Source organism: Vombatus ursinus, unplaced genomic scaffold, assembly GCF_900497805.2.
Source record: "Vombatus ursinus unplaced genomic scaffold, bare-nosed wombat genome assembly UNPS02009824.1, whole genome shotgun sequence".
NCBI classification, from domain to species: Eukaryota; Metazoa; Chordata; class Mammalia; order Diprotodontia; family Vombatidae; genus Vombatus; species Vombatus ursinus.
This window is the reverse complement of record NW_020949602.1, coordinates 4081020-4107387: the sequence shown is the minus strand read 5'-3', so window position 1 is coordinate 4107387 and position 26368 is coordinate 4081020. Positions and strand designations below refer to the sequence as shown.

Sequence of the window (26368 nt, the reverse complement as noted above, 5' to 3'; positions counted from 1 at the left end):
AGGTGACAGAAGGTGAAGAGACGGAACCAAAGGGACAAAGAGAAGAAGAGATTTCAAGGGGGAAATCTTGAAGCATTAAATAGATCCTGTACATGATAGAAAATCACTGCTGAGATAAGGAATTTATAATAATAGCAACAACAACTACAACAACAATAGCTTACATTTTGTAGCATGTAGTATTGCCAGGTACTATGCTAAGCACTTTACAGATATGATCTCACTTGATCTTTACAAGAATGCTGGGAGGTAGGTGCTAGTATTATCCCCCAGTATATAGAAAAGGAAACTGAGGCAAATAGTGTAACTGAGAAGATTAGAGAGAGAGCTTAGGGGACTTCATATAGAAGAGAAACCGAGACAGCAAACGTAGTGCAAAGGATCCTAGACTTGGAGTTATTGGGAGGGGACTGCCCGGGCCATTTGGTCCTGCCCTCTCATTTTACAGATAAGGAAACTGAGGCCCAGAGAGGTTATATGTCTTAGGATTATAGGATCATAGATCTAGAACCTTGAGCCTCCAAGAGGCCATCAGTCCATTTTCCTTATTTCATTGATGAGAAAACTGAGGCAAAGGGAAGCAAAGTAATCCAGGGGCATAGGATTATAGATTTAGAACTGAGAGGTACCTCAGAGGTCATTTAATCCAGATTGAAAAAAAAAAGTTTATTCATGTACGTGTATGGCTATTGGTAGATTTTCCAGTTGTATAGAAGTATTAATTATTGCAGGATGTAATGTCCTTGAGGGTAGGGATTTTTAAAATCTTCTTATCCTCAGAACCTCACTTACTGCCCAGCACCTAGAAGACAGTAAATACACATTAGATTGGATTGGATACCAGCGGGGTTTTAAAGAAAGAATTGACCAGTGAATCTCTTGACTCATTTTTCTCTTCTGTTCAAGCCACTGAGCTCAGTCCACCTGCCAATCAGGAAGACCCCGAAATCTGAGAAGATCAATATGTGGAGTTTGGACTGGTGTTCTCTAAGGAACGAACGATTTACGGCCTTTCCACCCACTTCCGCTTTGTTATTATTCGTTCTTGAGTATTAGTTTCATAATTTACCTGGGAGCTGACACCTTGAGATTGAAGTCCTGGCTTGCTGCCCTCACTGTACTGGGAACAGAAACCACTCACGGTGTCCCCCTCCCAAATCTATGTTCAAAAAGTTGCCTAGGTGCTACAGTAGATAGTGCTGGATCCAGAGTCAGGAAGACCTGAGTTCAGATCTGGCTTCAGCTGTGTGACCCTGGGCAAGTCACTTAAATCTCTGCCTGCCTCAGTTTCCTCATCTGTAAAATGGGGATAGTAATAGTTCTCACTTCCTGGGGTTGTAGTGAGGATCAAATGAGATACGAACTGCAACAACAATGCTGATACGTAGTAGGTGCTGTATAAATGCTTATTCTCTTCCTCTTTCTTGTCCCGCTATTCCTGTACATAGTAATGACCACTACATCATATATGAGTAAAGAATGCCTGTGTGTGTGTATGTGAGTGTGCAGGTGAAGGTGCACAGTGCCCCTGTGAAGTAGGGAGTATATACGGAAACTCAGATGAAGAAAAGAGTAAGTTCTTCTCCCACAGTCACGCAGCTATTGAGTGAGAGAGGTTCGACTGCCCCAGCTCAAAATCTGGAGCAGCTTCGATGTTTGCAAAGCACTTTACACAGGTAATCTGTGATCCAACTGTTGTCTCCCAACAACCCTGTGAGGTAGGTGCTATTATTGTCCCCACTTTACAGATGGGGACAGTGAGGCTGGCAGAGGGTTAAGTGGCTTGCCCGAGGTGACAGAGCTACCAAGCATCACAGACAAGATTTCTACCTGATCAGGTCTTTCCAAATCCAAGTCCGAGGCTTTTCCCAAGATATCAGATTCCTCTACTATGATTTTCATAACAGCACAGGACTCTAGAGTTTATGGCAGCCCCCCAAGTTCATTCAGCCCATCTCCAGCCCACCCCACCCTGGACACCGTACAGAAATCTCAGGAAGCAATCTGTGGGGGAAATAATGCTGGGACCATAGACTTAGACCCTCCTCTTCCACCTGACCATCTGGCAACTAGGTGGTACAATGGATAGATCTTTGGACTTGGAGCCAGAAAAACCTGAATTCAAATCCAAATCTAGATATTTACTAGATATTTAGAGATATTCAGAAAGTTGCCTAGGTGGTACATTAGATAGAATGCTGGATCCGGACTCAGGAAGATCTGAGTTCAGGTCTGGCTTCAGCTGTGTGAGCCTGGCTAAGTCACTTAGCATCTCTCAGATTCAGCTTCCTCATCTGTAAAATGGAGATAATAATAGCATCTACCCCAAGTGGTGTTGTGAGGATCAAATGAGATAATATCTATAAAACACTTTGCGGACCTTAAAGTTCTATATAAATATGAACTGTAATAACCTGTATGATCTTGGACTACCCTTTTCCCTTTTGAGTCTCAGTTTCCATAGCTATAAGAGGAGGGGGTGGTCTCTAAGGGCCTTTCTGGATTTAATATTCTCTAAGTTCTCTTCCCATTAAAATATTCTGTGATTTCTATGGCATTCTAGATCGGCATTCAGAAGTCATATGCCTAATACTGTTGATTGGTAACCTAGAAATATGACAGGTGAAATATCGTCACAGGGGAAGTTGTTTCATAGGGACCGCTTCTGTACATGTGAATCATAAATCAGTGCCTAAGCATTCAATTAAGAACCTACTATGTGCCAGGCGCTATGCTCCGTGCTGGAAGCAATACGGACACAGTCAGTCAGCCGTTACTCCAAAGAATTAATGCCAGTAGGACCCAAGTTAACAGTCCCCAGCCTCTAGGTCAGTAGAATGAGCAAACAGAGGCAGGCTGATCTGCCTCACATACAACTTCCACCCTTGGAGCTCCTCAGGGGTTCCCTCTTGTTCACTGAATAACATGCAAAGTCCTTCATCAACCATCAATGTTTTCCACAATTTGGTATTTCCCTTCCCTTCCGGCTGGTTTGAAAGCCACTCCCTCTGTTGGACTGCCAGCCAGACCCTGCTTAGGTTTCAAGCTTTACTGCATTTTCTCCCACTGTTCTCCGAGCCTGGAGGCCCCTGCATCCCAATAGTTGAATTCCTACCCATCTTTTAAAGCCCACTCATAAGAGGAACTTGGGCTTTTATTTTGTAGGAGACAAGCCTGGAGAGGTCACTTTGTCTGTGTTCCTTGTATTCTCTTAGTATGTGCATCTTGTGTGTGATGTGGTTTTTATCTAAATCATTCTCATTCTTTGAATTCCCTTCCTTAGCCTCTGAGCTCCCTGAGGGCAGGAGCTATGGATTTCTGGAAATTTTCATCTTTCTTTGTTCTGATCAAAGGGCTTTGTATACAGCAGGTGCTTAACATATATATGAAGTGAATTGAACTAAATTGTACTGTTAGCTAATAAGACAAGTCCTGAATAACCATGTGGGCATTAGGGTCCTTTAAGATTTATAAATCATTTCCTATAAACTATCTTATTTGAGCTTCATAAGAGGCCTGTGAGAGAGCCTAAGCGTTAGATCTGGAGTCAGGAAGACCTGGATTCAGATTCTGCTGCTGACCCCTACTGAGCTATGTGGCCCTGGGCAAGTAACTTAACCTCACTGAGTCCCAGGCAACTTTTTTGGACTATAAGCGGCTAAACATTTGTTTATCATCATTGGTAAAGGAAGTTTCTACGCCAATAAGTCTCTAAACCATTGAAATCAGAAATTCAGTTACATATATGAGAGCCCACCCATATACATATGTGTGCACATGTATGACATGAGCATACACACACACACGAGCACACACACACAACCCTCTGAGGAGGGTGTGACTGGTGCTATTGTTCCTGTTTATAGATGAAGAAACTGAGGCCCAGAGAAGTTCAGTGATTTGGTTTGGGTCACACACAGCTTATACCTTTGGGAGGTGGGATTCATAACCACATCATCTGGATATCTCTGAGTCCCACACCTTATTCACTATACCGTGCTATCCCTGGCTGGAATCCTAGGAGAGATAGGGTAGCCTAGACTGCTGGACTTGGAGTCAGATAACAGTAATAATAACAACAACAACAACAATAATAATAATAGTAACTAGCATTTGTATAGTGCTTACTATGCAAAAGGCATTGTGCTAAGCACTTTACAGATATTATCTCTTTTGATCCTCACAGCATCCCTGGGAGAGAGGTGCTATTATTATCCCCAATTTACAGATAAAGGAATTGAGGCAAATAAAGGTCAAGAGACTTGCCCAGGGTCACACAGCTTGTAAGTGTCTGAGGCCAGATTTGAACTTAGGTCTTCCCACCTCCAGGCTTAGCACTCTATCTACCACTCCAGGTGAATTGGCCATTGCAGAAATAGCATTCTTGCAAAATTAAATGGGCCAGAGCATCATTCTGAAGGGTATTCTCACAGCTTGGCACGCAAGAGGTAAGTTTTAATCTGAGACTTTAGAACATCATAAATATTTTAAGAGCAATATAGTTTAGGTGGCAATGCCTAAGGGTATTATATATTTCTGATTAAGAAGTCACTGACTTTTATTCTTGGCATTTCATCTCCCAGGCCCCCTCCCCCACTCCAAACTGTCTCTTCCCCCACCCCACCCCCACCCTGTCCCAGCACTGCACAGTCTGTATTCTCTGCCCAGAAAACCGCCCCTTGAGTAGAGGATCTGTGACTTCCTACAAGCAGGCAGCGACCCACAGGAAACCTTTTTTCTTCCTGACAGACAAATTGTGCTCTGGCTAGAGCATGGGACTTGGAGTCCGGAAGCCTGGAGTTAAATTCCTGTCTCACACTTAATAGATGAGATACTGACTTAATTGCTTACCTATTTTGACCTTCATTTCTTCAAATATGAAATGAGCCTAATAATCACACCCACTTTTCCCGGTTGTCGTGATGAACAATTATTTCCAAGTTAAGTTACTTGTCTAGGGTCACACAGCTCTGTATGGCTCAGAAACAGAGTCAGCACCTCCCCCCTCCTAGTTTGGGAGGGGCTTTCCCTCCTCAGATAATTGTCAGGATAATGTATTTTGTTTTGGTGACTGACTCTCCCCGTCTTATTGAGATTAGAAGTGTGGTGGCCTCTCATGGGACAGATTCTCTTACTAATCAACATGAAAGTTTTAACCTGGTCTGGTTCCAAGCCAGGCTAGGTCATTCTTTTTAAGGCAGCCTTGTGGCTACCCCATGTTCCGCCTAGGGGCTTGGCCTATTGGTGCTAACTCAGTGCAGACATGGATGAGCATTAGTCATAGTCAGTGCAGAGTAGGTGGCATAGTGGGTAGAGTACCAGACCTGGAGTCTGGAAGACCTGAATTCAAATCTGTCCTTAGATATTTACTAGCTGTGTGACCCTGAGCAAGTCACTTAATCCTCTTTGCCTCAGTCTCCTCATCTGTAAAATAAACTGGAGAAGGAAATAGCAAACCCCTCCACTACCTTTACCAAGAAAACCCCAAGTGGGGTCATGGGGAGTCAGACATGACTGAAACAACACAACAGAACAACAACAGTGCAGCTTAGAACTCCCTAACTCAAGTAATTCCCCAGCCTCAGCCTCCCTGGGAACAGGGGATTCCCCGCAAGGGCAGCCACTATGCCCAATTCACAAATTGTTTTTTCCTCCTCCCACCCCCTGTAGAATGTAAGCTCCTTGAGGTCAAGAATTATTTCATTTTCACCTTTGCATCTGTCCCCTGTCCCCAGTGCCGAGCACAGTGTTCAGTCCTGAGAAGGAGCTCCATAAACTCATTGCATTATATAACTAGAGGTAGGAGGAACCACGGGTGTTGTTTGCAGCCCCTCTGTATGGATTCTGAATGACAATTGCCCATTTCATCTCTTTTCTTAGAAGGTATGAATTGGAAGAAGCTAATTGGACAGGTCTCAATTGTGTTGTGAAAGATAATAATGTAAAGATGTTTCTGATGTTTTCTGCTTAGCTAGGAAAAAAAATTAAAAACAGCTTCGTATTGAATTTTTTTTACAAGTTATTAACCTGTCAGGCAGATTAATCCCTTTGGGAGCAGAAAAACACATTTTCTTTCTTTCCCTCTTCCTTCTCTCCTCTCTTTTCTTCCTTCCATCCCTTCTTCTCTCCTTCCCTTTTCTCTCTTTTTCTTCTTTCTTTTCTTTCTTTCTTTCTCTCTCTCTCTCCCTCCCTCCCTCCCTTCCTTCCTTCCTTCCTTCTTTCCTTCCTCTCTCCTCCTCCTTCTTCTCCCCTCCCCTCTCCCTCCCTCCCAGTATATCAATAGAGTTTCTATACTGTACTCCTGTCTCTACAACTAACTAACTATATATATAATATATATATATAATATATATATATATGTATGTATGTATATATGCCTTTGGCCAAGTGACTCCACTTCTCCAGAATTGTTTTTCTGAAAGACAAATAAGCACCAGTATGTTGATTTGCTGTACTAGCTTCAATAAATGTTATAAAAGAATGTTTCTATTGTGGGGGGGGGATTTTTTTGAGGGGGAGGGCTTGGGGAATCCACTATGGACAAGACAACTTCTAAATGCCAGGGATTTAAGGAGAGGCAAGACAGCCCCTGCTCTCAAGCGGGACAAATGCGGGAGACAACATGCAGATAATTGTGTAGAAACAAAAGACACCCCACATAAATTAAAGATAATCAATAGAGGAAAGGCACTTAGAATTAAGGGGAAGTAGGAGAAGCTTTACCCAAGATGGTAATATCGCTGGGACTTGCAGGAAGCAGAGTTGAAGAGGGAAAGCATTCTGGAGTCAGAATATGGTAGCCTTGTGTTTGATAAGAGTTTGTGGGTTACTTGACAGATTGAACAACTGATTGATAGGAGTACATGTAATATCCCTGACAGAATGAAGGCTCCTTGCGGGCAAGAACTATTTCATTTTTGTCTTTATCTCCTAGCAGAATACCTGGAACAGAGTAGATGTTTAATAAATACTTGTTGATTTGCTGGTTGCTAGGGCATCAGGTGTCGCACTGTTCCATAATTAATGTGAATACTGATTTGATTGTTAAGCAAGAATAAGAGGTGGGAAGGCAGGCTAGATGGCAAAAGCCTAGTAACGACAAGGCCCTGGTATCTTGGTGGATGGCTAGGTGATTAGATTTCGGAGGTCCTTTCCAAACACTGAACTTCAGTGATTCTGGGTTCTCAGAATGAGGGTCAAAAATGACTTTAATTATATTTTTTACTCATTCTTAGACTCTTGCAGTAATTTCGGGACTCAATTTCAATGACATGACCCATAAGACATTTTCCTTGACATCCCTCCTGACTCCACCTAAAAATGACCTTTCTTTCCCTTGTGTTCCTGATGGAATTTATATTTCTTTTTCAATAACTAAATTCTTAAATGAATGAATGAATGAATAAACAAAGAAACAAATGGCTTCTAAATTCTGAGAGGAGGTGTAGGGTGATGAAAAGAACAGTCTTTCTCATTTCTTAGGACATGAATGTTTGTAATTTGCTTTTCTCGGAGCAACCTTTTGACGTAGGTAGAGTGAGTCTAATTATCTCCCTGTCACAGATAATGAAGCTATGGGTCAGAGAGGGTAAGTGCATGAACGGCAGAACCAGAATTCAAATGCAGGTCTCCCAAGATAGGTGGTATTTCCATACTTGGAATACTTGGTGGCAATTTCTAGATCCAAGTACTTATTCTACCAGTTATAAGGGAAATGAACTTGGTCCCTTACTGGACCTCATCTTCCTCCATAACACGAGAGAACTGGCCCATCCAATGTCCACGTCTACTTTTAGCTCTGCCCCATTCTGTGGGACAGAGTGGCCCTGCCCACATTAGGGATCTTCAGGGGAATGATGTGGTAGATGGGACACCAGGCTTAGAGCCAAGAAGTCTTGAGTTCAAGTATAGCCTCAGATACTTCCCAGATGTGTGATCACGGAAAATCACTTCACCTCTCAACCTCAGTTTCCTCATCTGTAAAATGAATATAATAATAGCACCACCTGCAGAGGGTTGTTGTAAAGCTCCAATGAGATAGAATGTGAAATGCTTTGCCAACTTTAATCTGTATAAATACTAGTAATTGTTTGTATCTTTGTCTTATTGTCTCTACTAGACTATGATCCCCTGGAAGGCAAGGATGTCTTATATACCTTTACATCCACTAGCACCAAGGCCTTTCACATAATGAGTGCTTAATCAGGGCTTTTTTGAATGAATTAATGACTAAGGCTGGTCCATTTGGGCATCCAGGACTCAGGTGACCAGGAAAGGAGATGACCTGTGGAGCGATGGGTTACTGGGCCCTTTGCTAGTTGTGAAGAAGTTACAAGCTTCACTCCCCCTCTCCTCCAACATAATTCTGTATTAGATTTTATGTTCCTAGAAGGTAGTAATTATGTCTTATTTATTTTTGAATCATTCATTATATATAGCCCAGGACTTTTCCTAGAGTGAATTAATGAATGAGACAATTAGGTGCCACAGTAGATAGAGCCAATGGACCTGAAATTAGCCAAGTCTGAGCTCAAATGCTGCCTGTCTGACATCAACTAGATGGGTGACCCTGGGCAAAGCAAGTAACCAACCTCCCTCAGTTTCCTCCTCTGTAAAATGGGGTTAATGATGACACCTACCTCACAGACTTGTCTTAGAGTAATCCCTGTGAAATGCTTTGCTAACCTTGCAGAACTTTATAAAGGTTAGTTGAGAATCAGAGTGATGTGGTCATTAGAGAGTCATACTTGGAAGACCTGAATTCAAGTCTAGTCTGTTGGATGTATTAACCTGGGCAAGTCCCTTAACCTCTTACTGTCCTTAGCCAACTCTCTAAAACTATAAATCTCAGAGATGGTGCCCACTTGTGTTGGCAGAGGGAGTTTCCTTACCTGGGAGTTCCCTATAACAAGGAAATCATAGATCTCCTCCCTATCCCTATAAATGTTATTTATTGTTGTTGTTATTTTTTATTATGTATTTGCTAAAAGCCTGTAAAAGTGTGTCAGACAGTTGCTTAAGGCAAGCATTCTCGACCCATCGAAATACTCAATTGAATACTCATTGGATACTCATCAAATACTCATTGAATAATGTTCTGGGACAACTTCTGTCTGAGCTATCAGGAAGGTGCCTTCCTTTCTGTCCTTTGGAAAGTGTTCCAAGACTGAAAGATGGAAACTGGGGAGATAGAACACTCTATTGTGAAGTCCAGAAGACCTGGGTTTGAATCCTGGTTCTGCTATGTACTGGAGTTGCGCCCTTTGGCAGGTTATTTTTCCTCTCTAGGACTCAGTTTCCTCATCTGTTAAATGAGGGGTCAGACTAGATAGCTTATAAGGTCCTTTCAAGCTCCAAATGGTCAGTAGAGAAATATCTGACTGGAGGGACAAATGGATGGGCCAGTCACAGAGCAAGAGGAAGGGATGGTCCATGCAAAGCTGGCCCCCTGGGGGACCACTGGCATTATTGTCATGACAGGGGATGTAGGGAAAAGCCAGTAACATAGTGGCCACCCCTCCTCCTCAGCAACCTGGAGGATTGATGAGATGACATAGACAGGAGTAGAGTAGGATGGACAGGCATGGATGGCTTGTGATCTGCGTCACTGGAGGGTGACATCACCAATCAATCCAATTGATTTATGATCCATCTTGGATTTCACAATTAAAGGCAAAGTTCCCCGACTTAGAGGATCGTGTAGCAAGGGACTCGTGGGGTGCTCTAGCTAATAATCCCCTTCCTTTGCAGAGGCAAAACCTGGGACTCAGAGAGCTCAGGTGATTTGCCCAGTCCCCATGACTCCCAATCCAGCATTGTTCCCAAAGCATCTAGATGGTATAGTGAAAAGTACTAGAGGTGGAGGCAGGAAAACTTGAGTTCAAATCTGCTCTCAGACACTTACTAGTTATGTGACCCTGGGCAAGTCACTTAACCTCTGTCTGCCTCAGTTTCTGCATCTGTAAAAAGGGTTAAGAAAAACACATCTCCCAGGATTGTCCTGAGAATAAATTAAAACAGATCTGTAAAGTGCTTTGCAAATCTTAAAGTGCTATATAAATGTTAGCAATTAATAGTAGTAGTAATATTATCTTCATCATTTTAATATTATAATTTTCATCATTACAGGTTATAATAGTTCCACAATGAATGTTAAAACTGGAAAGAATCTTGGAAACCACCTAGTCCAAACACCAGATGTACTGTGATTAGTATATAGAACAGGAACAATTGATATTTATTGATTTTAATATGGGGGGGGAGCGGCTATTTTTGTTGGAGATCTGTGGTTTTATTGATGTAGGGGGCCCCTTTTATCAATAGAGAATAGAAACTCTCATCAGTTTAAAGTAGAAACTCTCTCACCAAGGAAGATTTGGTAATTTGTCCGCAACTTATGATCTTAGAGGGTTGCTTGGAGTCTTTAAAGGATAAATTACTTCCCCAGGATGAAACTGTTAGTATGAGTGAAAGGCAGGATTTGAACTCAGGTCTTCTTGATGCCAAGGCTGGCTCTAGCCATTATACCACACTACCTCTTGTATTCAATTTTGCAGGCCAGGAAATAGTATTCCAGAGAGGTGGAGAAAGAATGTAGTACTTGGGGGCAGCTAGGTGGTACAATGGATAAGCTCCGGCCTTGGAGTCAGGAGGACCTGAGTTCCAATCCGGCCTCAGACACATGACACTTACTAGCTTTTTGACCCTGGGCAAGTCACTTAACCTCGATTGCCTCACCAAAAAGGCAAAAAAAAAAGAATGTGGTACTTGGAAGAATTGGATTTGAATCTTGGTTCTGATAATTAATGGCAGTTTGTCCTTGAGAAATTCCCTGAGGGCCTCAATCTCCTCACCTGCAATTTGAGGGGATTGGCTTTTCCAGTTCTGAATCTGATGCTAAGAGATTTACCCAGATCACGAAGGAAGTCATTGCTAGAGCTGGGTATAAAATCCAGGTCTTATGAAGCCTCTGGTTCCACTGTCAGAGTTTCAGAGATCTAGTTGTGCAAGGCACTTCAGGGACTGTTGAAACTATTGCAATACTAATTGATGATGATGATGGTACACATAGCATCTATATAGTGCTTTACACATAGAATCTCATCTTAGCCCAGAGATTAAGTAACTTGCCCATGTATCAGAATCAAGATTTGAATCTAAGTACTGTGATTCCAAATTCTGCTAAATGCTAACTCACTTCTAATAAGGGGAAAAAATACAAAGCAGGGGTCAACACTGCTTAGAGTCTGCTGCGGGATCCCATCAATTCTACTTTTGAGACTCCCAAATAAAGGCTTTTCAACATATATTCTTAGCCTTCCTCAGAGTAACTTATCAAGTCTGTGCAGTAAAATCGACTTCATCCCAGTTCAGTGACTCCTCTGCCTCACTAAACGCTCTGCTAAAAATAAGAAAGCCAACCTCAAATGCACATATGCTGTACATCTGCCTTAACTTGGCCATACACTAGCCAAGGGTGATGGGCCTTGCGTCTCCAGGATGCTGATGTATGTGCATGAAGGCGTTGGGCTGAGCAGGAGAATACAAGCCTTTGGAGAGCAGAGACACCCTAATGTCCTCACTAGAGCAGCTAGGTGCCACCATAGCGAATTGAGCACGCAGCCTGAAGTCATGAAGCCTCATCTTCCTGAGTTCAAATCCAGCTTCAGACACTTACTAGTTGTATGGCCCTGGGTCAGTCAGCTTACCCTATTGCCTAAGTTTCCTTATTGGTAAAATGAGTTGGAGAAGGAAATTGCAAACCCCTCTAGTATTTCTAGCAAGAAGACCACAAATGACATCACAAAGAGTCAGATATAACTGAAAAAGGAATACATGTAATCATTAAAACCCTGGCCTGGTAGTCCAGAACCTGGAGTTCTAGGTCTGTCACCATTTACTAACTAGGTAACTTTAGGCAAGGCATATCACCTTTCAGGCTAAAAAAGTGTTCTTGCCCTCAATTTCCCTCTCTGAAAAATGGGAGGGATGGGCCAGGCCAGATGATCTCTAAGGCACCTTACAGCTCTAACTCCTGCCATCTTAAGCACAAATGGTCATCCAGCTTCTTCTTTAAGACTGCCCACTTTGGGAAATTAATTCAGGAAGCCTGCATTCTATTCTTGGATAGCTCTGATTGTTATAGAACTTTCATTCTAATGAGCCCAAATCAGCTTCTACTATGCAAGGTTCTGTGCTTGGTGCTGAAAATAGGAAGACAAAACTGATAATAACAGTGATAACAATAATAGCTATGTGCCAGACACTGTGCTAAGCACTTTACAAACATTATCTCATTTGATCCTCACAATAACCCTGGGAGGTCGGTGCGATTATTATTCCCATTTTATAGCTGCGGAAACTAAGGTTAAGTGACTTGTCAGGGATCACACAGCTAGTAATCGTCTGGCGCCAGATTTTCTTTCAGGTGTTCCCAACTCTAAGCCCAATGCACAATCCACTGTACCACCTAGCCGCCCCCATATATCAATAAATCAACCAATAAACATTAATTAAGCATCCATTGTGTGCCAGGAACTGTGCAAAGTGCTGGATCTCCAAATTTGATGTAACTATATAACATTATATAATATAATATTATATACATAAACTAAATATAACTGCATAATTATAACTATATATAGTTATAATTTAGGGAGTTTAAAATGGAGTAGGACCATAGATTTGAGTCGGAAGGGACTTCTGAGGTCATCTAGTCCAACCCCCTGATTTTATAGATGAGAAAGATTGTACAGAGATTCAGCGACTCGCCCAAAGTCATCGAAGTAATAAAAGGTGGAGCCAGAATTGACCCCAGGCCCTCTGCTTCCAAATCGTCTCCCTTCCTTTCCCCTCCACCATGGTGCTGCTAGATGTTAAAACTCAGACAGCTGACCTTCGAGATAAAGTGGGATAAATCCTTAGGAAACACCAGAACAAGACACTGTGAGAGCTTTGAGTAAGAATCTCAAGATGGCCCATTGTTTCCTCCAGTTATTCTGTGTCTTATTTAAGCCTTTTGTAATTCATAAACTTTAAACAATCATGGACACATTTATTTATTTTACCCTGTAATGATCAGGATTGAATTGTTCCTCTCAGTAAACATTTAGATAAAGGCCATTCCAATGGGTTCTCCTTCCTGGAAGTCCTATGGAGGCTTTTGCTCTCTACAGGGTCATAGTCGACTTTTAATTTTTTTTCATCTTTTAATAAATGTACATTTCTCTTTCTCTTCTCTGGGAAGGAGCTCCATCTCGAAGGGGCCTGAAATCAGGCTGGGAAAATTCTCTTCATTCTTTAATAATCCCTTAAGTACCTTCTGATACACATTTCAGAATCAGGCCTCCAACATATAATTTGTAATGAAAAAAGATGAACTTGGATTTTATAGGAAAGTAGCGATTATGTTCTTGAAGCGCGTTCCAGGGGACGCTAGTAGAGGGTTACTCAATCTCCTGGATTTATTCTGTGCGTGCCACAGTGCATGGCTGATGAGTGCTTTTCTCCCACTCTTGCTAATGGATTCAGGAAGTCATTTTCAGATGCAGAAACAGTAGATCTTATCTAATAGAAATGGTGCAGGGGCAATTTGGAAGGCAGATAGACTGGGAGCCTAAATCCTTTTCACTTTTCGATAATGCCAATATCACCTCCTTATCCAGTGTTTCACAGTTTACAAACCCGACTCCTCACATTTCTGGACAGTAGCACTGGTCATATTTTCTCTATCAGATAAATGCCAATAGAATTTACAACCGAATGCAAATCAGACACTAAATGAATGGGTGACCCTGGGCAAGTCCTCTGTAAAATGGGGATAATAAAAAAACTATCTCCCATGCTTGTTGTCAAGATCAAATGAGTATGTATATACATATATATATATATATATATATACACACACACACATATATACACACATACACATATGTGTATGTATGTGTGTATGTATATATGTGTGTATGTATGTATGTATATATAATATGTGTGTGTATGTATATATACATCTCCCCTCATTTATAAATGGGGAAATTGAGGCTCAGAAAGATGAAGTGATTTGTCAAAGGTAGATAAGTAGTAAGGACACGCTCATTAGCTGTGTGTCTGTACACAAGTAGCTTTACATCTTTGGGCTTCGATTTCCTCCTATGTAAAATGGGGTCATATTCTCCCTTTAGTACCTACCTCATGTCTCCCCAGTGCTCGGCACAGTGGTGCCTTATTCATAGTATGCACTTACTAAATGCTTATTGATTGATTAATTGAACTGAGGTGACATATAAAAAGCTTACCGAAAGCCCCGAAGTGCTATATCAGTACTGCTTAAGGTTACTTCTTTTACACCACATTTTCTCTCATGTGTGGTTAGATCCTAGGGTCATATAGTGTCATAGATTTAGAGTTGGAAGGGGACCCTAAAGGTGAGCTGGTCCAGTCCCCTAATTTTATAGAGGAAGAAACTAAGGCCCCAAAAGGTGACTTTTCATGCTCAAGCTCACTCAGATAGCAAAAAGCCAAGGTAGGATTTGAATCCAGGTTCTTTTACTCCACAGTCACGGACTCTCTCCTTTGCACTGCTCTTTTTTGAGAAGAGAGGGTTATGACCTAGACCTTGGAGTTGATTGGTATTGGGAAGACCCAGTATGAAGCTTTCTAACAGTACCTAACCTATAAATTTTAAATAGTTGCCTGAGACATTGAGAGGTAAAAGTAACTTGGCCATCATTACAGAACTAAAACGTGCCTGAGATAGGACTTGAGCTCAGTTTCTGTGAGCGTCCCAGCCCCTCTGCCAGTGTGGGTCAGTACCTTCTCTGTGGCTTATCAGCGTAGAGTTACATAGACCACTAAAGGATTGAATGACTTGCCCATATCTCACAGCCACAATGTGTCAGTTGGGGTTTCTTCTGCTCTGAGCCTAGTTTTCTAGTCACTGCTATCTCTTTTTATATCTGATCTCTGTGTCTGTCTACCTCTCTCATTTATATGGTATATATACACACATACATGTATATATTCAGAATTCATATATGTATATACATATATACATATGCATATACATACATATACATTGATGCATACATATTCAATTGATGTCCTCACACATATGCACCACATGCTCAGAAGCAAACCACCTGCTTCTTTCTCTCTACCTCAAGCCGATATTTGTTCGTAACTGCTCACTTGGCTTAGCACGCTGGGGGACTACGTGTTGTTAAAATTTAATCACTGCTCAGTATCACGGAGGGTCACTCACGCTGACCAGAAAGTATGGAGGGATGGAGTGATCTGACTGGCAGTTAAGTATTTCAATCAGTCAACATTGTGATTTATTTCTTTAAGGTAGGAACACAGGGGGAAACGAGGTCGTGCGTTTCTTGTAACTGAAGCACGAAGCAGTGTATATATTAGTTGGAAAGGTCATCCGTGTGAGTAGAAATAGTTTTTGAGGACAGTATGATATTACTACCAGATAATCTACTGTACATACACAGAGTGTACCTAGTCATTCTGAAAGCAAAATGACATTTGGTGGGTGCTTCAGACAAGATAAAGAACCGTGATGGGCTTCCTTGAAGACTGGGTTTGCACGAAGCCTTTTATGGGACTAGCAGTGAAAAAGTCAGCTGGAGGTCAGACCAGATCTTATTAGATGCTTCTATTATAAACATCACTGATGGATCCTCTGTCACCAGCAGAGCCTTTCTGTGTTTCCAAATATTCCAGTTCCCAGGGGAAGAACTACAATCTGAGCCTTGGTTGTCTGAAAAAGGGATGCCCACCACAAAGAGAGGGGACACTGGACACAGGTGATACTCTGTAGATAAGTTTTTTGGTGATTGGTTGATGTTCAGTCTTATTAAAAGGGTTGCGGCTCCCTCCCTTTATGAATAACCAGGTGTGGAACCTTGAAGGAGAAAATACTGTCATTTGTAAATTTCTCAGAATCCTCACTAAGGTCAGGAAGTACCTTATGCATTGCAAATAGTTAGCATTTCCTTGAAAATCAAGGTATAATATATATGTATATATATATGTGTGTGTGTGTGTGTTGTATATATAAAATAAAATATATATATATAAAGGTAAAATCAAGGTATAATATATAGGTATATATATACACACACACATAATATATGTATGCATGACATATACATATATAATATATACACATATAAAATGCATGTGTGTATACATACATGTATACATATATCGCTATCTATCTATCTGATTTTCCCTTGTGGCTCTTGACTGGAAGTGAATGATGGATGAGCACTCATCATGTCTTTTCATTTACTCTTCATCTATCTTGTCTCTACTGACTAGCTTACATTTTGTCTCTCTCATTGAAATGCAAGCTCCTTGAGAGCAGCGACTGGGTTTTCGCCTTTCTTTGCGTCCCATCCCTTAGGACAGTACCTAGCACAGAATATGTGCTTAACAAATGCTAGTGGACTTGGAAGAAATAGTAGAATCACAGATTTTGAGGTGGGAGGGATCTCAGAGGCCCCGACCTCTTGTAAGAAGAGTTGTAAGAAATAGTAAATAGTAAATTGTACTATTTACACAATAGTAAATACAGAGACTCATGAAAAGACTTAGGATCATAGAAATTTGAGCTGGATGGGCCCTTTACAGTAATTTAGTACAATACCCTCATTCGACAGAAGAAAAGCCAAGTAACATCTGCCCAAGGTCGCAAAGATTAAGTGGCTGAACTGGAATTTGAACCTAAGTCTTCTGATCCAAATTCCAGCATTCTTTCCATTGTGCCAGGATGCTTTCCCATGTTCGTCTTCAGGTTGGGGTTGCTTTTCCTTTCAATTTCCCTTCTTCACCAGCCTCCACAGTAGGAAAGTAAGAAAAGTACAAAGAAGTCAACAGCTGGAGGTGAAAAATTCTATTAGCGTGTCTGCTTTGATTTGTGACCCTGGACTAATCACTTCTCTCTCAGCCTCAGTTTCCTCCTTTAAAATGAGGAAGGCCATTGGAGAGGCAGGATGGTGTCATGGAAAGCAAATGAGACTTTGGAGGTGGAGGATCTAGGTTCAGATCCTGGCCTAGCCACTTACTAGCTATGTGTGATCATGGAATCCTAGATTGGAGCTGGGAGGTACATTTAAGGCCAGGCTTCTCAGACGTAAGAAGTTACAAACTGAAATTCAAACCTGGGTTCTCCAGCTCCAGATCCCAAGTTCTTTCAACTGTAACAACACTGCTTTCTTATCCTGCATAAACTCATTCATTTGTGGAGCTCAGTTTTCTCACTTGAAAAATGAGATGATTAGGCAAAGTCCTAAAGCTAAAGTCCTCATTTAACAACAACAACAATAAATAGTTAACATTTCTATAGCCCTTACTATGTGCCAGGCACTGTGCTAAGTGCTTTACAGTAATTATTCAAGTGATGCTCACAGCAACCCTGGGAAGTAGGTGTTATTATTGTCCCCATTTTACACATGAGAAAACTGAAGTAAACAGAGGTGAAGTGACTTTTCAGAGTCACACAGCTAAGTGTCTGAGGCAAGATTTGAACTCAAGTCTTCCTGACTCCAGACCTGAAGCATCATCCACTGTGGCCACCATCTGCCTCTGTAATCCTAAGAGTAAGGGATCTCTGCTTTATCTCTGAGACCCCATCTGAGCTCAGAATTTCTGGGACTTTATATAAGCACTCAGAAACATTGCTGGATTTCCAGCATTAGTTTCTAGTGTTTTAGTAAGTCCTGATTACTTTCAGAAACAAAGATGACATAGTACTTTAGTGTGGTGAAATGAATGCTGGCCTGTGACTGGAATCTGGAGCTCCTGTCTTTGTCAAGAAGTTGATCTGAGAGCTTGGGCAGCCGCTTGGCTTGTAAAATGAGGGGACTATAATACAAGACCTCAAGGTCCCTTCCCAATCTAACATCCAGTGTCCTTCCGTTCTGTGTTCTAATATCTCTTTCTGCTTTAACATTAGAACCCAGGCCCATGAATACCAAATTGATTTCTCTTACCACATCCCTTCTAGCTCCAACTTTTTTTGCTCTAATATTCTACATTTAAAAGTTTCTTCCTGTCATGTTGTAATGATGTTTTCAGCTCCCATCCTTTATATTCGAAGCTCCTTTTCATATCTAATGTTTTATGATTCCAACAAAGAACCTTTGCATTGTCTAAATTTGGAACAAAGTGAGTTGCTGACAGTAACATGAGTAACAGTAACAGTGGGGCTCACTCCCAAATCCAGATGCCTATGAAGACGTGCGACTCATCAGGGCACATTGATGAGATGCCTCTTTATGTATGACATTCCGCTGGTTTGATCTGGGCTTTTATCTGTAGGTGGACCCTGGCTAGTCTCTTCTGAGCTACATCTCCTTGTACTGAATGAACTTCCTTGAGACAGCTGTCCATTGCACATGGTAGAAAATCAATAATTACTTGATTATAATGTGAACTAGAAAGTCCACATTCTACTTCCACCTTGATGGGGTCAGAGGACCTAGTAGGTTTGAATGCCCGCTCTGATACTTACCACCTGTATAACCTTGGACAGGTTATTTATCCTCCATGAATTTGAGTTTTCTGCTCTTTAAAAGGAGGACGTTGGACCAGATGCACTTAGTTTCTTTTAAACTCTAAACCTATGAAGTTAAATGGGAAAAAAATCATCATTTAGTAGAAGGACACACGGTTTTGACACAGGACATTTTGGCAGTCTTCCCAATGGACTTGTGTTACCTTGACCAAGTCCCACTACCTTCTCTAGGTCTTTGGGGTCATTGGGTTCAGCATAGGAAAATATAAGTGGCATAGAGGATAGAATTAAGGACTTGCAGATGTAAGACATGAGTTCAATTTCAGCCTCAGAAACTTAGTAGCTGCATGACCATGGACAAGTAACTCAGTCTCTCTGTGTGTTAGTATCTGCATTGATGAAATGGGGATAATAATAGCACTTCCTTCACAAAGTTGTTGTGAAGATCAAATGAATTAACATACAGAAAGTACTTTGTAAACTTTCAAGCACTATCTAATTGTTAGCTTTATTTATTATTCTTGTTATTAATGGTGTTGTTACCTAACTTGGTAGAGGATGTTTCCTCTTTAGGAATTCCTAATACCAATGCATCACAAGTCCAGACCAAAAAGCTCTCAAAGCACTAGCAATAATTGGCATTGGCATAGTGCTTTAAATTTAGCAAATCAGTTTATATCCATTATCTTATTCATGTCTGACAACAGCCCTGTGAGCTAGGTGTTTTTATCCCATTTTTACAAGTGAGGAAACTGAGGCTCAGAGACAATAAATGATTTGGCCAGGCTTACACAGTACATGTCAGAGATGGGAGTTGAACCTATACTTCTCCTGCCTTCAAATCCTTCTTTTGAAAAATTGGAACCAGGTGCATTGAGAGCCCTGATAGAGAAAGTGAGTGATCCTTGAACCAGTGTGAGCTAGAGTCTGTTACATATATGAGAAGAGGGTTGATCATGGGATTCCTGATCAATAGAGTCCCCCAGGTAACCAAGACAAAGAGGTGTTAAGTTTGTTTTTCTTCTGAGTGGCTCCTTTCTAGGCTTTTTTTTATTAATATATTTTGAATTATCAATCACTTCCATAAGCTTTTGAGTTTTAAATTTTTCTCCCCCTCCCCTTCCCACCTCCCTCCCCTAGATGGCACGCAATCTGATATAGGCTATACATATACGTTCCTATTAAACATATTTTTACATTAGTGATGTTGTAAGGAAGAATTAGAACCAATAGAGGAACCACCAGAAAGAGGAAACAAAACACAACAGAAGAAAAAAAAAAACAGTAAATAGTATGCTTCGATCTTCATTCAAACTCCATAGTTCTTTCTTCTTTGTGGATAGCCTTTCTCAGCTTTTAAAGGGTGTGAGACCTGGAGTGACTGATGCCCCCTGACGACTCCCTTCCATTCGCAGTTTATAAAGCAAGAAAAAGAAAGGTTCACACTTAGTCACACCTTTAAGAGATAAGAAGATGCTCCTCCATCAGTTTTCTGAATTACAAAGCTGCTGGTCATTGGCTAACTGAAATATCAGCCATTCCCCTGCCGGGATCTAAGAAGTCACCTCTTAACCACCGTCATTCCCAGCCAAAACATATTCTATAAGGTGCCAGTTCAGGGCAGTTATCTCTGTCATTCTTTCTCACGCAGTAATTTCTAGAATTGAAAAAGATTGTTTTCCATGGAACAAGAGGCCAGTTCTTAAGAGTATTCCTCAACATCTTTTGCCCTCTTCTTCTGCAGTCCAGTGGGGTGATGGGAGGGGATCTCTCTCCCCGCTTTTCCAGTCAGCATTGTAACGAAATATCTCACCTAGTAAGAGATCCTGAACCCAACAGAGAAAATACATTGGAGCCATGTAGTGCCTGAGGAGTAAATTGATTTAGACCATATGTGTCCTTGACATGTGTCTCCTCACCAGTACACTGTCTGTGTGTGCCACCCTTCCCTCTGACACTATGCATCTTTATGGGAGAATTCCTCCCAGCTTTAATAGAGACAGGATTTTGCTACTTCTCTCCTGCAATGACTTTACTTTGGGCTAATCATGAACACTGACTGACTATTAAAAGTAACTTAGTGGAGGGGTCATACAAGCTATAGTTTCAGGAATGTAGATGCATCGAGTGCCTTAAACGTGGTTTCCAGACCACAAAGTGTGTGCACCGTGTGTATATGGCCACTGACACATCAGGACATACACTTTTTGTGCACAGATGCAGACTTTATTGGGCCTGGAGGCAGAATTTATTTAGCAGGTTCCTTTTTTTTCCAAGCTGTTTTTTAAACCAATTTGGAAGAACTTTCCTCTACTCTGGGACCCTCCTTAGGGTGATGGCCCTAGTCTTTTATCCGTTGCAGAAAAACCGGTCCCCAGATTTACACCTAAATAAAATTGGCCAAAAAGTTAAATGCTATCTGAAAGAGTTTAAAAGCACTTTTTTTTTCCAATTTCAGGCATATAAGTTAGCCTGTCACTTTTCTTGATGGCGGCATGAATTTTAAAAGGAGTGTGTAAAAACATTTACAGGGTACAGTGGATTTCTAGGTCAGGACAGAATGTTTGGGAAGATTGCAATATCCTTAAAAGGTTTTTCAATTCAAATCATAAATATTTTAGGGCTGGAAGGGATTCAGTTATCACCTAGACCCACCCCCTCATTTTATAGAGGCAGAAACTAATGCCCAGAGAGGGAAAGCAACCGGCCCAATGTCACACAGGCAGAAAGGGGCACAGCCGGGAACAGAACCCAGTTCTGCGTGTCTAGTGCCTGCGCCATCACACTGTACTGTCTTCCTACATAATAACTGGCCTTTAAATAGTGTTTTGAAGTTGCTAAAGTACTGCAATGCGTGTGATGTGAGCTTCATGACAATTCTGTGAGGGAATAATTGCAAGTATTGTCATTCCTCTTTTACAGAAGGGGAAACTGAGTCTCAGAGTGCTGACTTTGTAGTCAGAGCACTTGAGTTGAAATCTTAACTCTTTCACTTTCTACCTGTGGGACATTTGGGCAAGTGTTCACTTTTCTTCTCTGTAAGATGAAAGGAGTTGGACTTTATGGCTTACAGCAGCCAGTGGTGCTTGCTTATACCTCACCTCGCAGAAGAGAGGAGTGCAAAGACATCTCAGCGTTTACCTATCCAACTTCTCTGAGCCCCACAGCGACCCCAACACACCTGCGCTGGGAGGGAATCACAAAGGAGTTCAGCTCCCACCTGCACCTTGGGGAGAGCGCCCTCTACGGCCTCCCTGATGAGGCATCGTCTTGTTTTTTGTTAAGGACATTGTTATCTCCTTCTTACACACCAGTGAAAATGAGGCTCAGAGCGGCTAATGGCCTCACCTATGGCATGTAAATGTCAAACATGGGATCATAGAGCAGAAAGGGACATAAGAGTCCAACTTCCTCATTTTACAAATGAGATAACTGAGGCCCGGAGAAGGGAACTTAATTGCTCAGGGTCATAAAGGTAGCAAGTAGCAGAGCCAAGATTTGAACTCATGACTTTGGATTCCAGAAATGGTGCTCTTTCCATTGTACCATACTGTCTTTAATTGAATCCAGCCAAATTTGTGACTTGAAAGCTGGTCCTGTATCCCCCCCCACACACACACAATACACACATGTGCATCTATGATACCAGAATTACATATTTAAATATAGCTATACACACATATATATGCATATATGTGTCTGCTGCCATATATTTTATATACAAGAGGAGTGAGGTCGTACATCTCTGATGCTGACAAAGCTGTTGATCTTATTTTCTGGAAGTCAGGACAGTTGAAGTTCAATTAGTCTTCTGGGATCGAGGTTTCGTAGTGAAGTTGTCAAAGGTGGATGGATGAATTTCAGATGTTTGGCCAATGTGTCCAAGATGTTGTGTTTTCATTTTGTTCATTTTCTTCTGCACACAGTGCAAGTTAAAATGGGGTCACCACTTTTTTCTCTGGAATTGTCAACCACACAGAATCCTAGGAATGCCAGAAGTGGAAAGGACCTTAGAAGTGAAACAGGGCAAGCCCTCCTCTTTTTTTTTTTTTTTAACAGATGGACTCAGATTGCTGCTGTGATTGGGCTAAGGGTCCTGTAGCCTTTTAGGGGCAGAGAGGAAAATTGGGGTCCAGTTTCTCTTGGAGAGATTCTGATTCAAGATACCAGGTACTTCTGTGGCGACCTGCTCTCAGAATAGCTGCATTGATGTGTTTAACTGAGTTGATGCTTATAGATAGTTATGTGTGAAATGAAAATCACATTTCACCAATATTCCCTTTTAGCTGCCACATTCCAGAGGTGGATTGTATTTTAGTAGCTAATTAAGATTAATGAAAAAATGGAAGGCAACACATTTGTAACATGTTTGTGGGCTTGAATTTCCCAGGCTGGGAAGCAATCTGATAATTATGGAGGGAAATCAAGTCTTTGAAGCAAACCCACTGGTGCCAGGATGAGAGCTCAGAGGGTGGGGAAGGATTCTTGCAGATTGTCAGGGAGAAGAAAGCACCAGCAGGGTTTGCACATATTTCACCTAGAAGAAGATGGGGCTACAAAGAACTTTTAACCCTAGGCCCATGGTGTTTTCATTGGGTCCAATACCCCCATGCTTCAGAGGAGTCAAAGAAATTCAGAGTTAGAAGGTAATGTAGTCCATTCCATACCTAATCAGACACATCTTCTGGAATGTACCCAACGAGTACCCCAGGGATTGGGGTCAGGAAGACCAAAATTCAAAGCCTATCCTTAGAAACTTACTAGCTTTGTGACCCTGAATTAGTCATTTAACCTCCATGTGACTCAGTTTCTTCATCTATAGAATGAGATTGGACTCAGTGGTACTAAGGGTTTTCTTTAGCTCTCAATCCATGGTCCTGTGAATGTCCAGTGGGGTTGGGAGCAGGGCACTGTCTCCCCAGGCAACCTATTCCACTTTTGGAGAATTCTGACTGTTAGGAAGTTTTGTTTTTCTTATAAGCTTAATACTGTCTCTCTTCAGCTGCCACCCATTGTGCTCAGTTCTGCTCTGTGAAACCAAGCAGGTCGAGTCTATTTACTTTTCCCTTCAACCATTTCTTGTTACTATTATGTCCCTCTTAAATTATTTCTTCTCTAAGATGAATGTCCCTCAGGTTATTTTCATATAATGTAGACTCAGAGACCTGCACCATCCTGATCACCTGCTTCTATATTCCTTCCAGCCCATCAAAGGCAGGATTAAAACGCAGGTCTTCTAACACTTGCTTTTACCAATCCCTAGTATTGCCTAGTAAGGTTGGAAAAGGAGGTTGGAATAACGGGGTCATTGTGAAGGGCAGTGCCAAACGAGAAGTTTTGTATTTGATCCCAGAGGTCATAAGGAGCCACAGGACTTTTTTTTTTTAAGAAGTGAGAGATACGGTTAGATTTGTGCTTTAGGGTCACAGTTGTGGATCGTTGATTGGCCAAGGGATGGTACTTGAGGCAAGCAGAGTCATGAATCCAACAGGGGCCCATAGAGAAGTATATTTTTATTGGCACAGGGCAGGGAGTTTCAGCTGTCATCTTGGTGATTAGAGGCAGAGACCAGATACGTGATTTCATGGATATGAGGAATAACCTGTTATGAGACAACACCCTATACCAATTCAGAAACAGCACCTTTCCAGTAAATTCTAGTTTTAATAATTTGCTTAGAGAATTGAAAGGTTAGTTGACTTGTCTAGGGTCACACAACCAATATAGGGTATAGGTGAGACTTGTAGGTGAACCCAGGTCTTTCCAACTCCAAGGTCAGCTTTCTATCTCCTACTCCACCAACTCTTTTGGTGCTTTATTAGATGGTAAGCTACCTGGCTGTGCTTATTTTATTGATCTGGGAATCTTGGGATGTTATGGGCATTGGGTGTACCGTGGTTCTTAGTGCCAAAAACCCTCTTCCTTCTGTCATACAGGTAGCCATTGGGCTAAGGGAGTCACTCCCAACTCCTACTCCTTGAGAGACCTCCAAGTTCCAGGTTACTCTCGGCCCCAAGCTCCCACCCAGGAGACTGAATAAGCAAAGGCTGAATGTGTGTATTATAAACACCTTGGAAGTGATTGTGAACATCTTTTCAATACATGTTGCCACCATGGGAAGGAGTTGTGTCTTGAGAGCAAGGACCATCTTATTTTTCTATATGTATTCTCGGTGCTTGGCCCATGTTGTCGTTTAGTCATTTCATTTGTGTCTGACTCTTTGAGACCCCATTTAGAGTTTTCCTGGCAAAGATAATGGAGTGGTTTGCCATTTCCTTTTCCAGCTCATTTTACAAATGAGGAACTGAAGCAAACAGGGTTAAATGACTTGCCCAGGGTCACACAGTTACTAAATATCTAAGGCCGGATTTGAACTCAGGAAGATGAGTATTCCTGACTTCAGGTCCAGTATTCTATATGCTGTGCCACTAAACTGGCCCCATCTGGCACATAGTAATTGCTTAATAAAGACTTTGTTCATCCATCCACCCATTCATCCATCCATCTATACAGATCCAGGCTTCAGTACATCATAGCAGGGTCATGGGAATTAATTGAGTGAAATAATGAAAAATGTATGAAAAAAATTATTAAGTATATATTATATACTATGATTAGACCAAAAAACCTGATGTTTTTTGTTGCTGCTGTTCCCTGACAATGCTTTGCATTTATTTTGTGTAATATATTGTATTGTGTTTTTATATATTTTAATTATTTTTGTAGTGTATTTTTGGACATTGTATTTGATTTTTTGGGTAGTTTTTTTTGTTTACTCTTCTGTGAAGTCATTGTTCCTCCCAACTGAGTGTTTTCTTGAGGGCAAGGATTACTTAGAGTTTGTCTTTGTATCCCCAGAATTTGGCATAGAATAGGCAATTAATAGTACTTGATTGATTACATCAAATGCAGGATCAAATGTAAAGTACTTTGGAAACCTGAAAGCTGTGTGAATGTCACCTATAGTTATCATCATCATAGGACTGGTTGCCCTGGATTACTCTTCCCTAAAGGTGGGAATTGAACCCAGGGCTTCCTGACTCCAAGTCCAATACTCTATTGACCACACCAAGTCATCACTGAAGAGGGGTAGGGGTTTTGGGGTGCTCCTTGATGCACAGAGGCACCCCAAGATCATGGGAGGTTTTGGGGTGCTGGGAAAAGCCCCAAATCATGGCGCACATCTGCCTGAAAGAATTCAACCCAGATCTTCTTCCAGTCAGAGAAAAAGTTTATTAAAGGTAAATCACATATAGGCCAGGTCACGCCCGTGAGGACAAGCAGGCTTGAGGCAGTCTCAGCCTTTTGGGCATGAGATGCTCAGTGTTTGAATGGGGGCTGGGGTGGATAGGCCATGTGATGCTCTGAGGACAAGCGGGCTTGGGAACAGCTCAGCCTCTAGGCATGAGAAATTCCCAGCCTCAGAATGGGGTAAAGGTGAATCTTAAGTAGAGAAAGATTGTGGGAGGGATCTAGGAGTGGCCAAGTAGTTTGGGGTGAGGGGGAGGCAGGGCCTAAGGAGATCTGGATGGGAGTGGCCAGCAAGCTGGGGTGAATAGAACTCCTGGGTCCTGGACCTCGTGGCACCCAGCTAGGATTAAGGGTGGCCAGAGGAAGGGGGGTTGGTTGGGTCCATTTGGAAGGTAATAAACAATGAGAATAGATAATGAAGGGAGCTGAAAGGGGGGGAGTTTGCTTTCAAATGGAGATAAGGCAGTTTCTAAAACTTTAAGGTTTTCCTGGGACTGGTAGACAAATTGAAGTCAGGTTCTTTTTGGGGCCAGGAAGGAAAGCTGTATATCAAAAGGTCAACAAATGGGAGCCAAATTCCTTTTGGTGAAA

General features: G+C 41.7%; 1 protein-coding gene across 7 annotated transcripts in view; it reads left to right on the top strand.

The window, feature by feature from the left end:
* DAB1 (DAB1, reelin adaptor protein) overlaps positions 1 to 26368 on the top strand; it is a 705788-nt gene that overhangs the window by 298280 nt on the left and 381140 nt on the right. Inside the window, exon 1 of one of the 7 annotated variants that reach the window (XM_027852806.1) lies at positions 22652 to 22696. The exons of the other annotated variants lie outside the window; for them this stretch is intronic. The gene's annotated coding sequence lies outside the window, so the exon portion shown is untranslated. Of the gene's footprint in view, positions 1 to 22651; positions 22697 to 26368 lie in introns of those variants that run through there. 7 annotated transcript variants of the gene reach the window in all.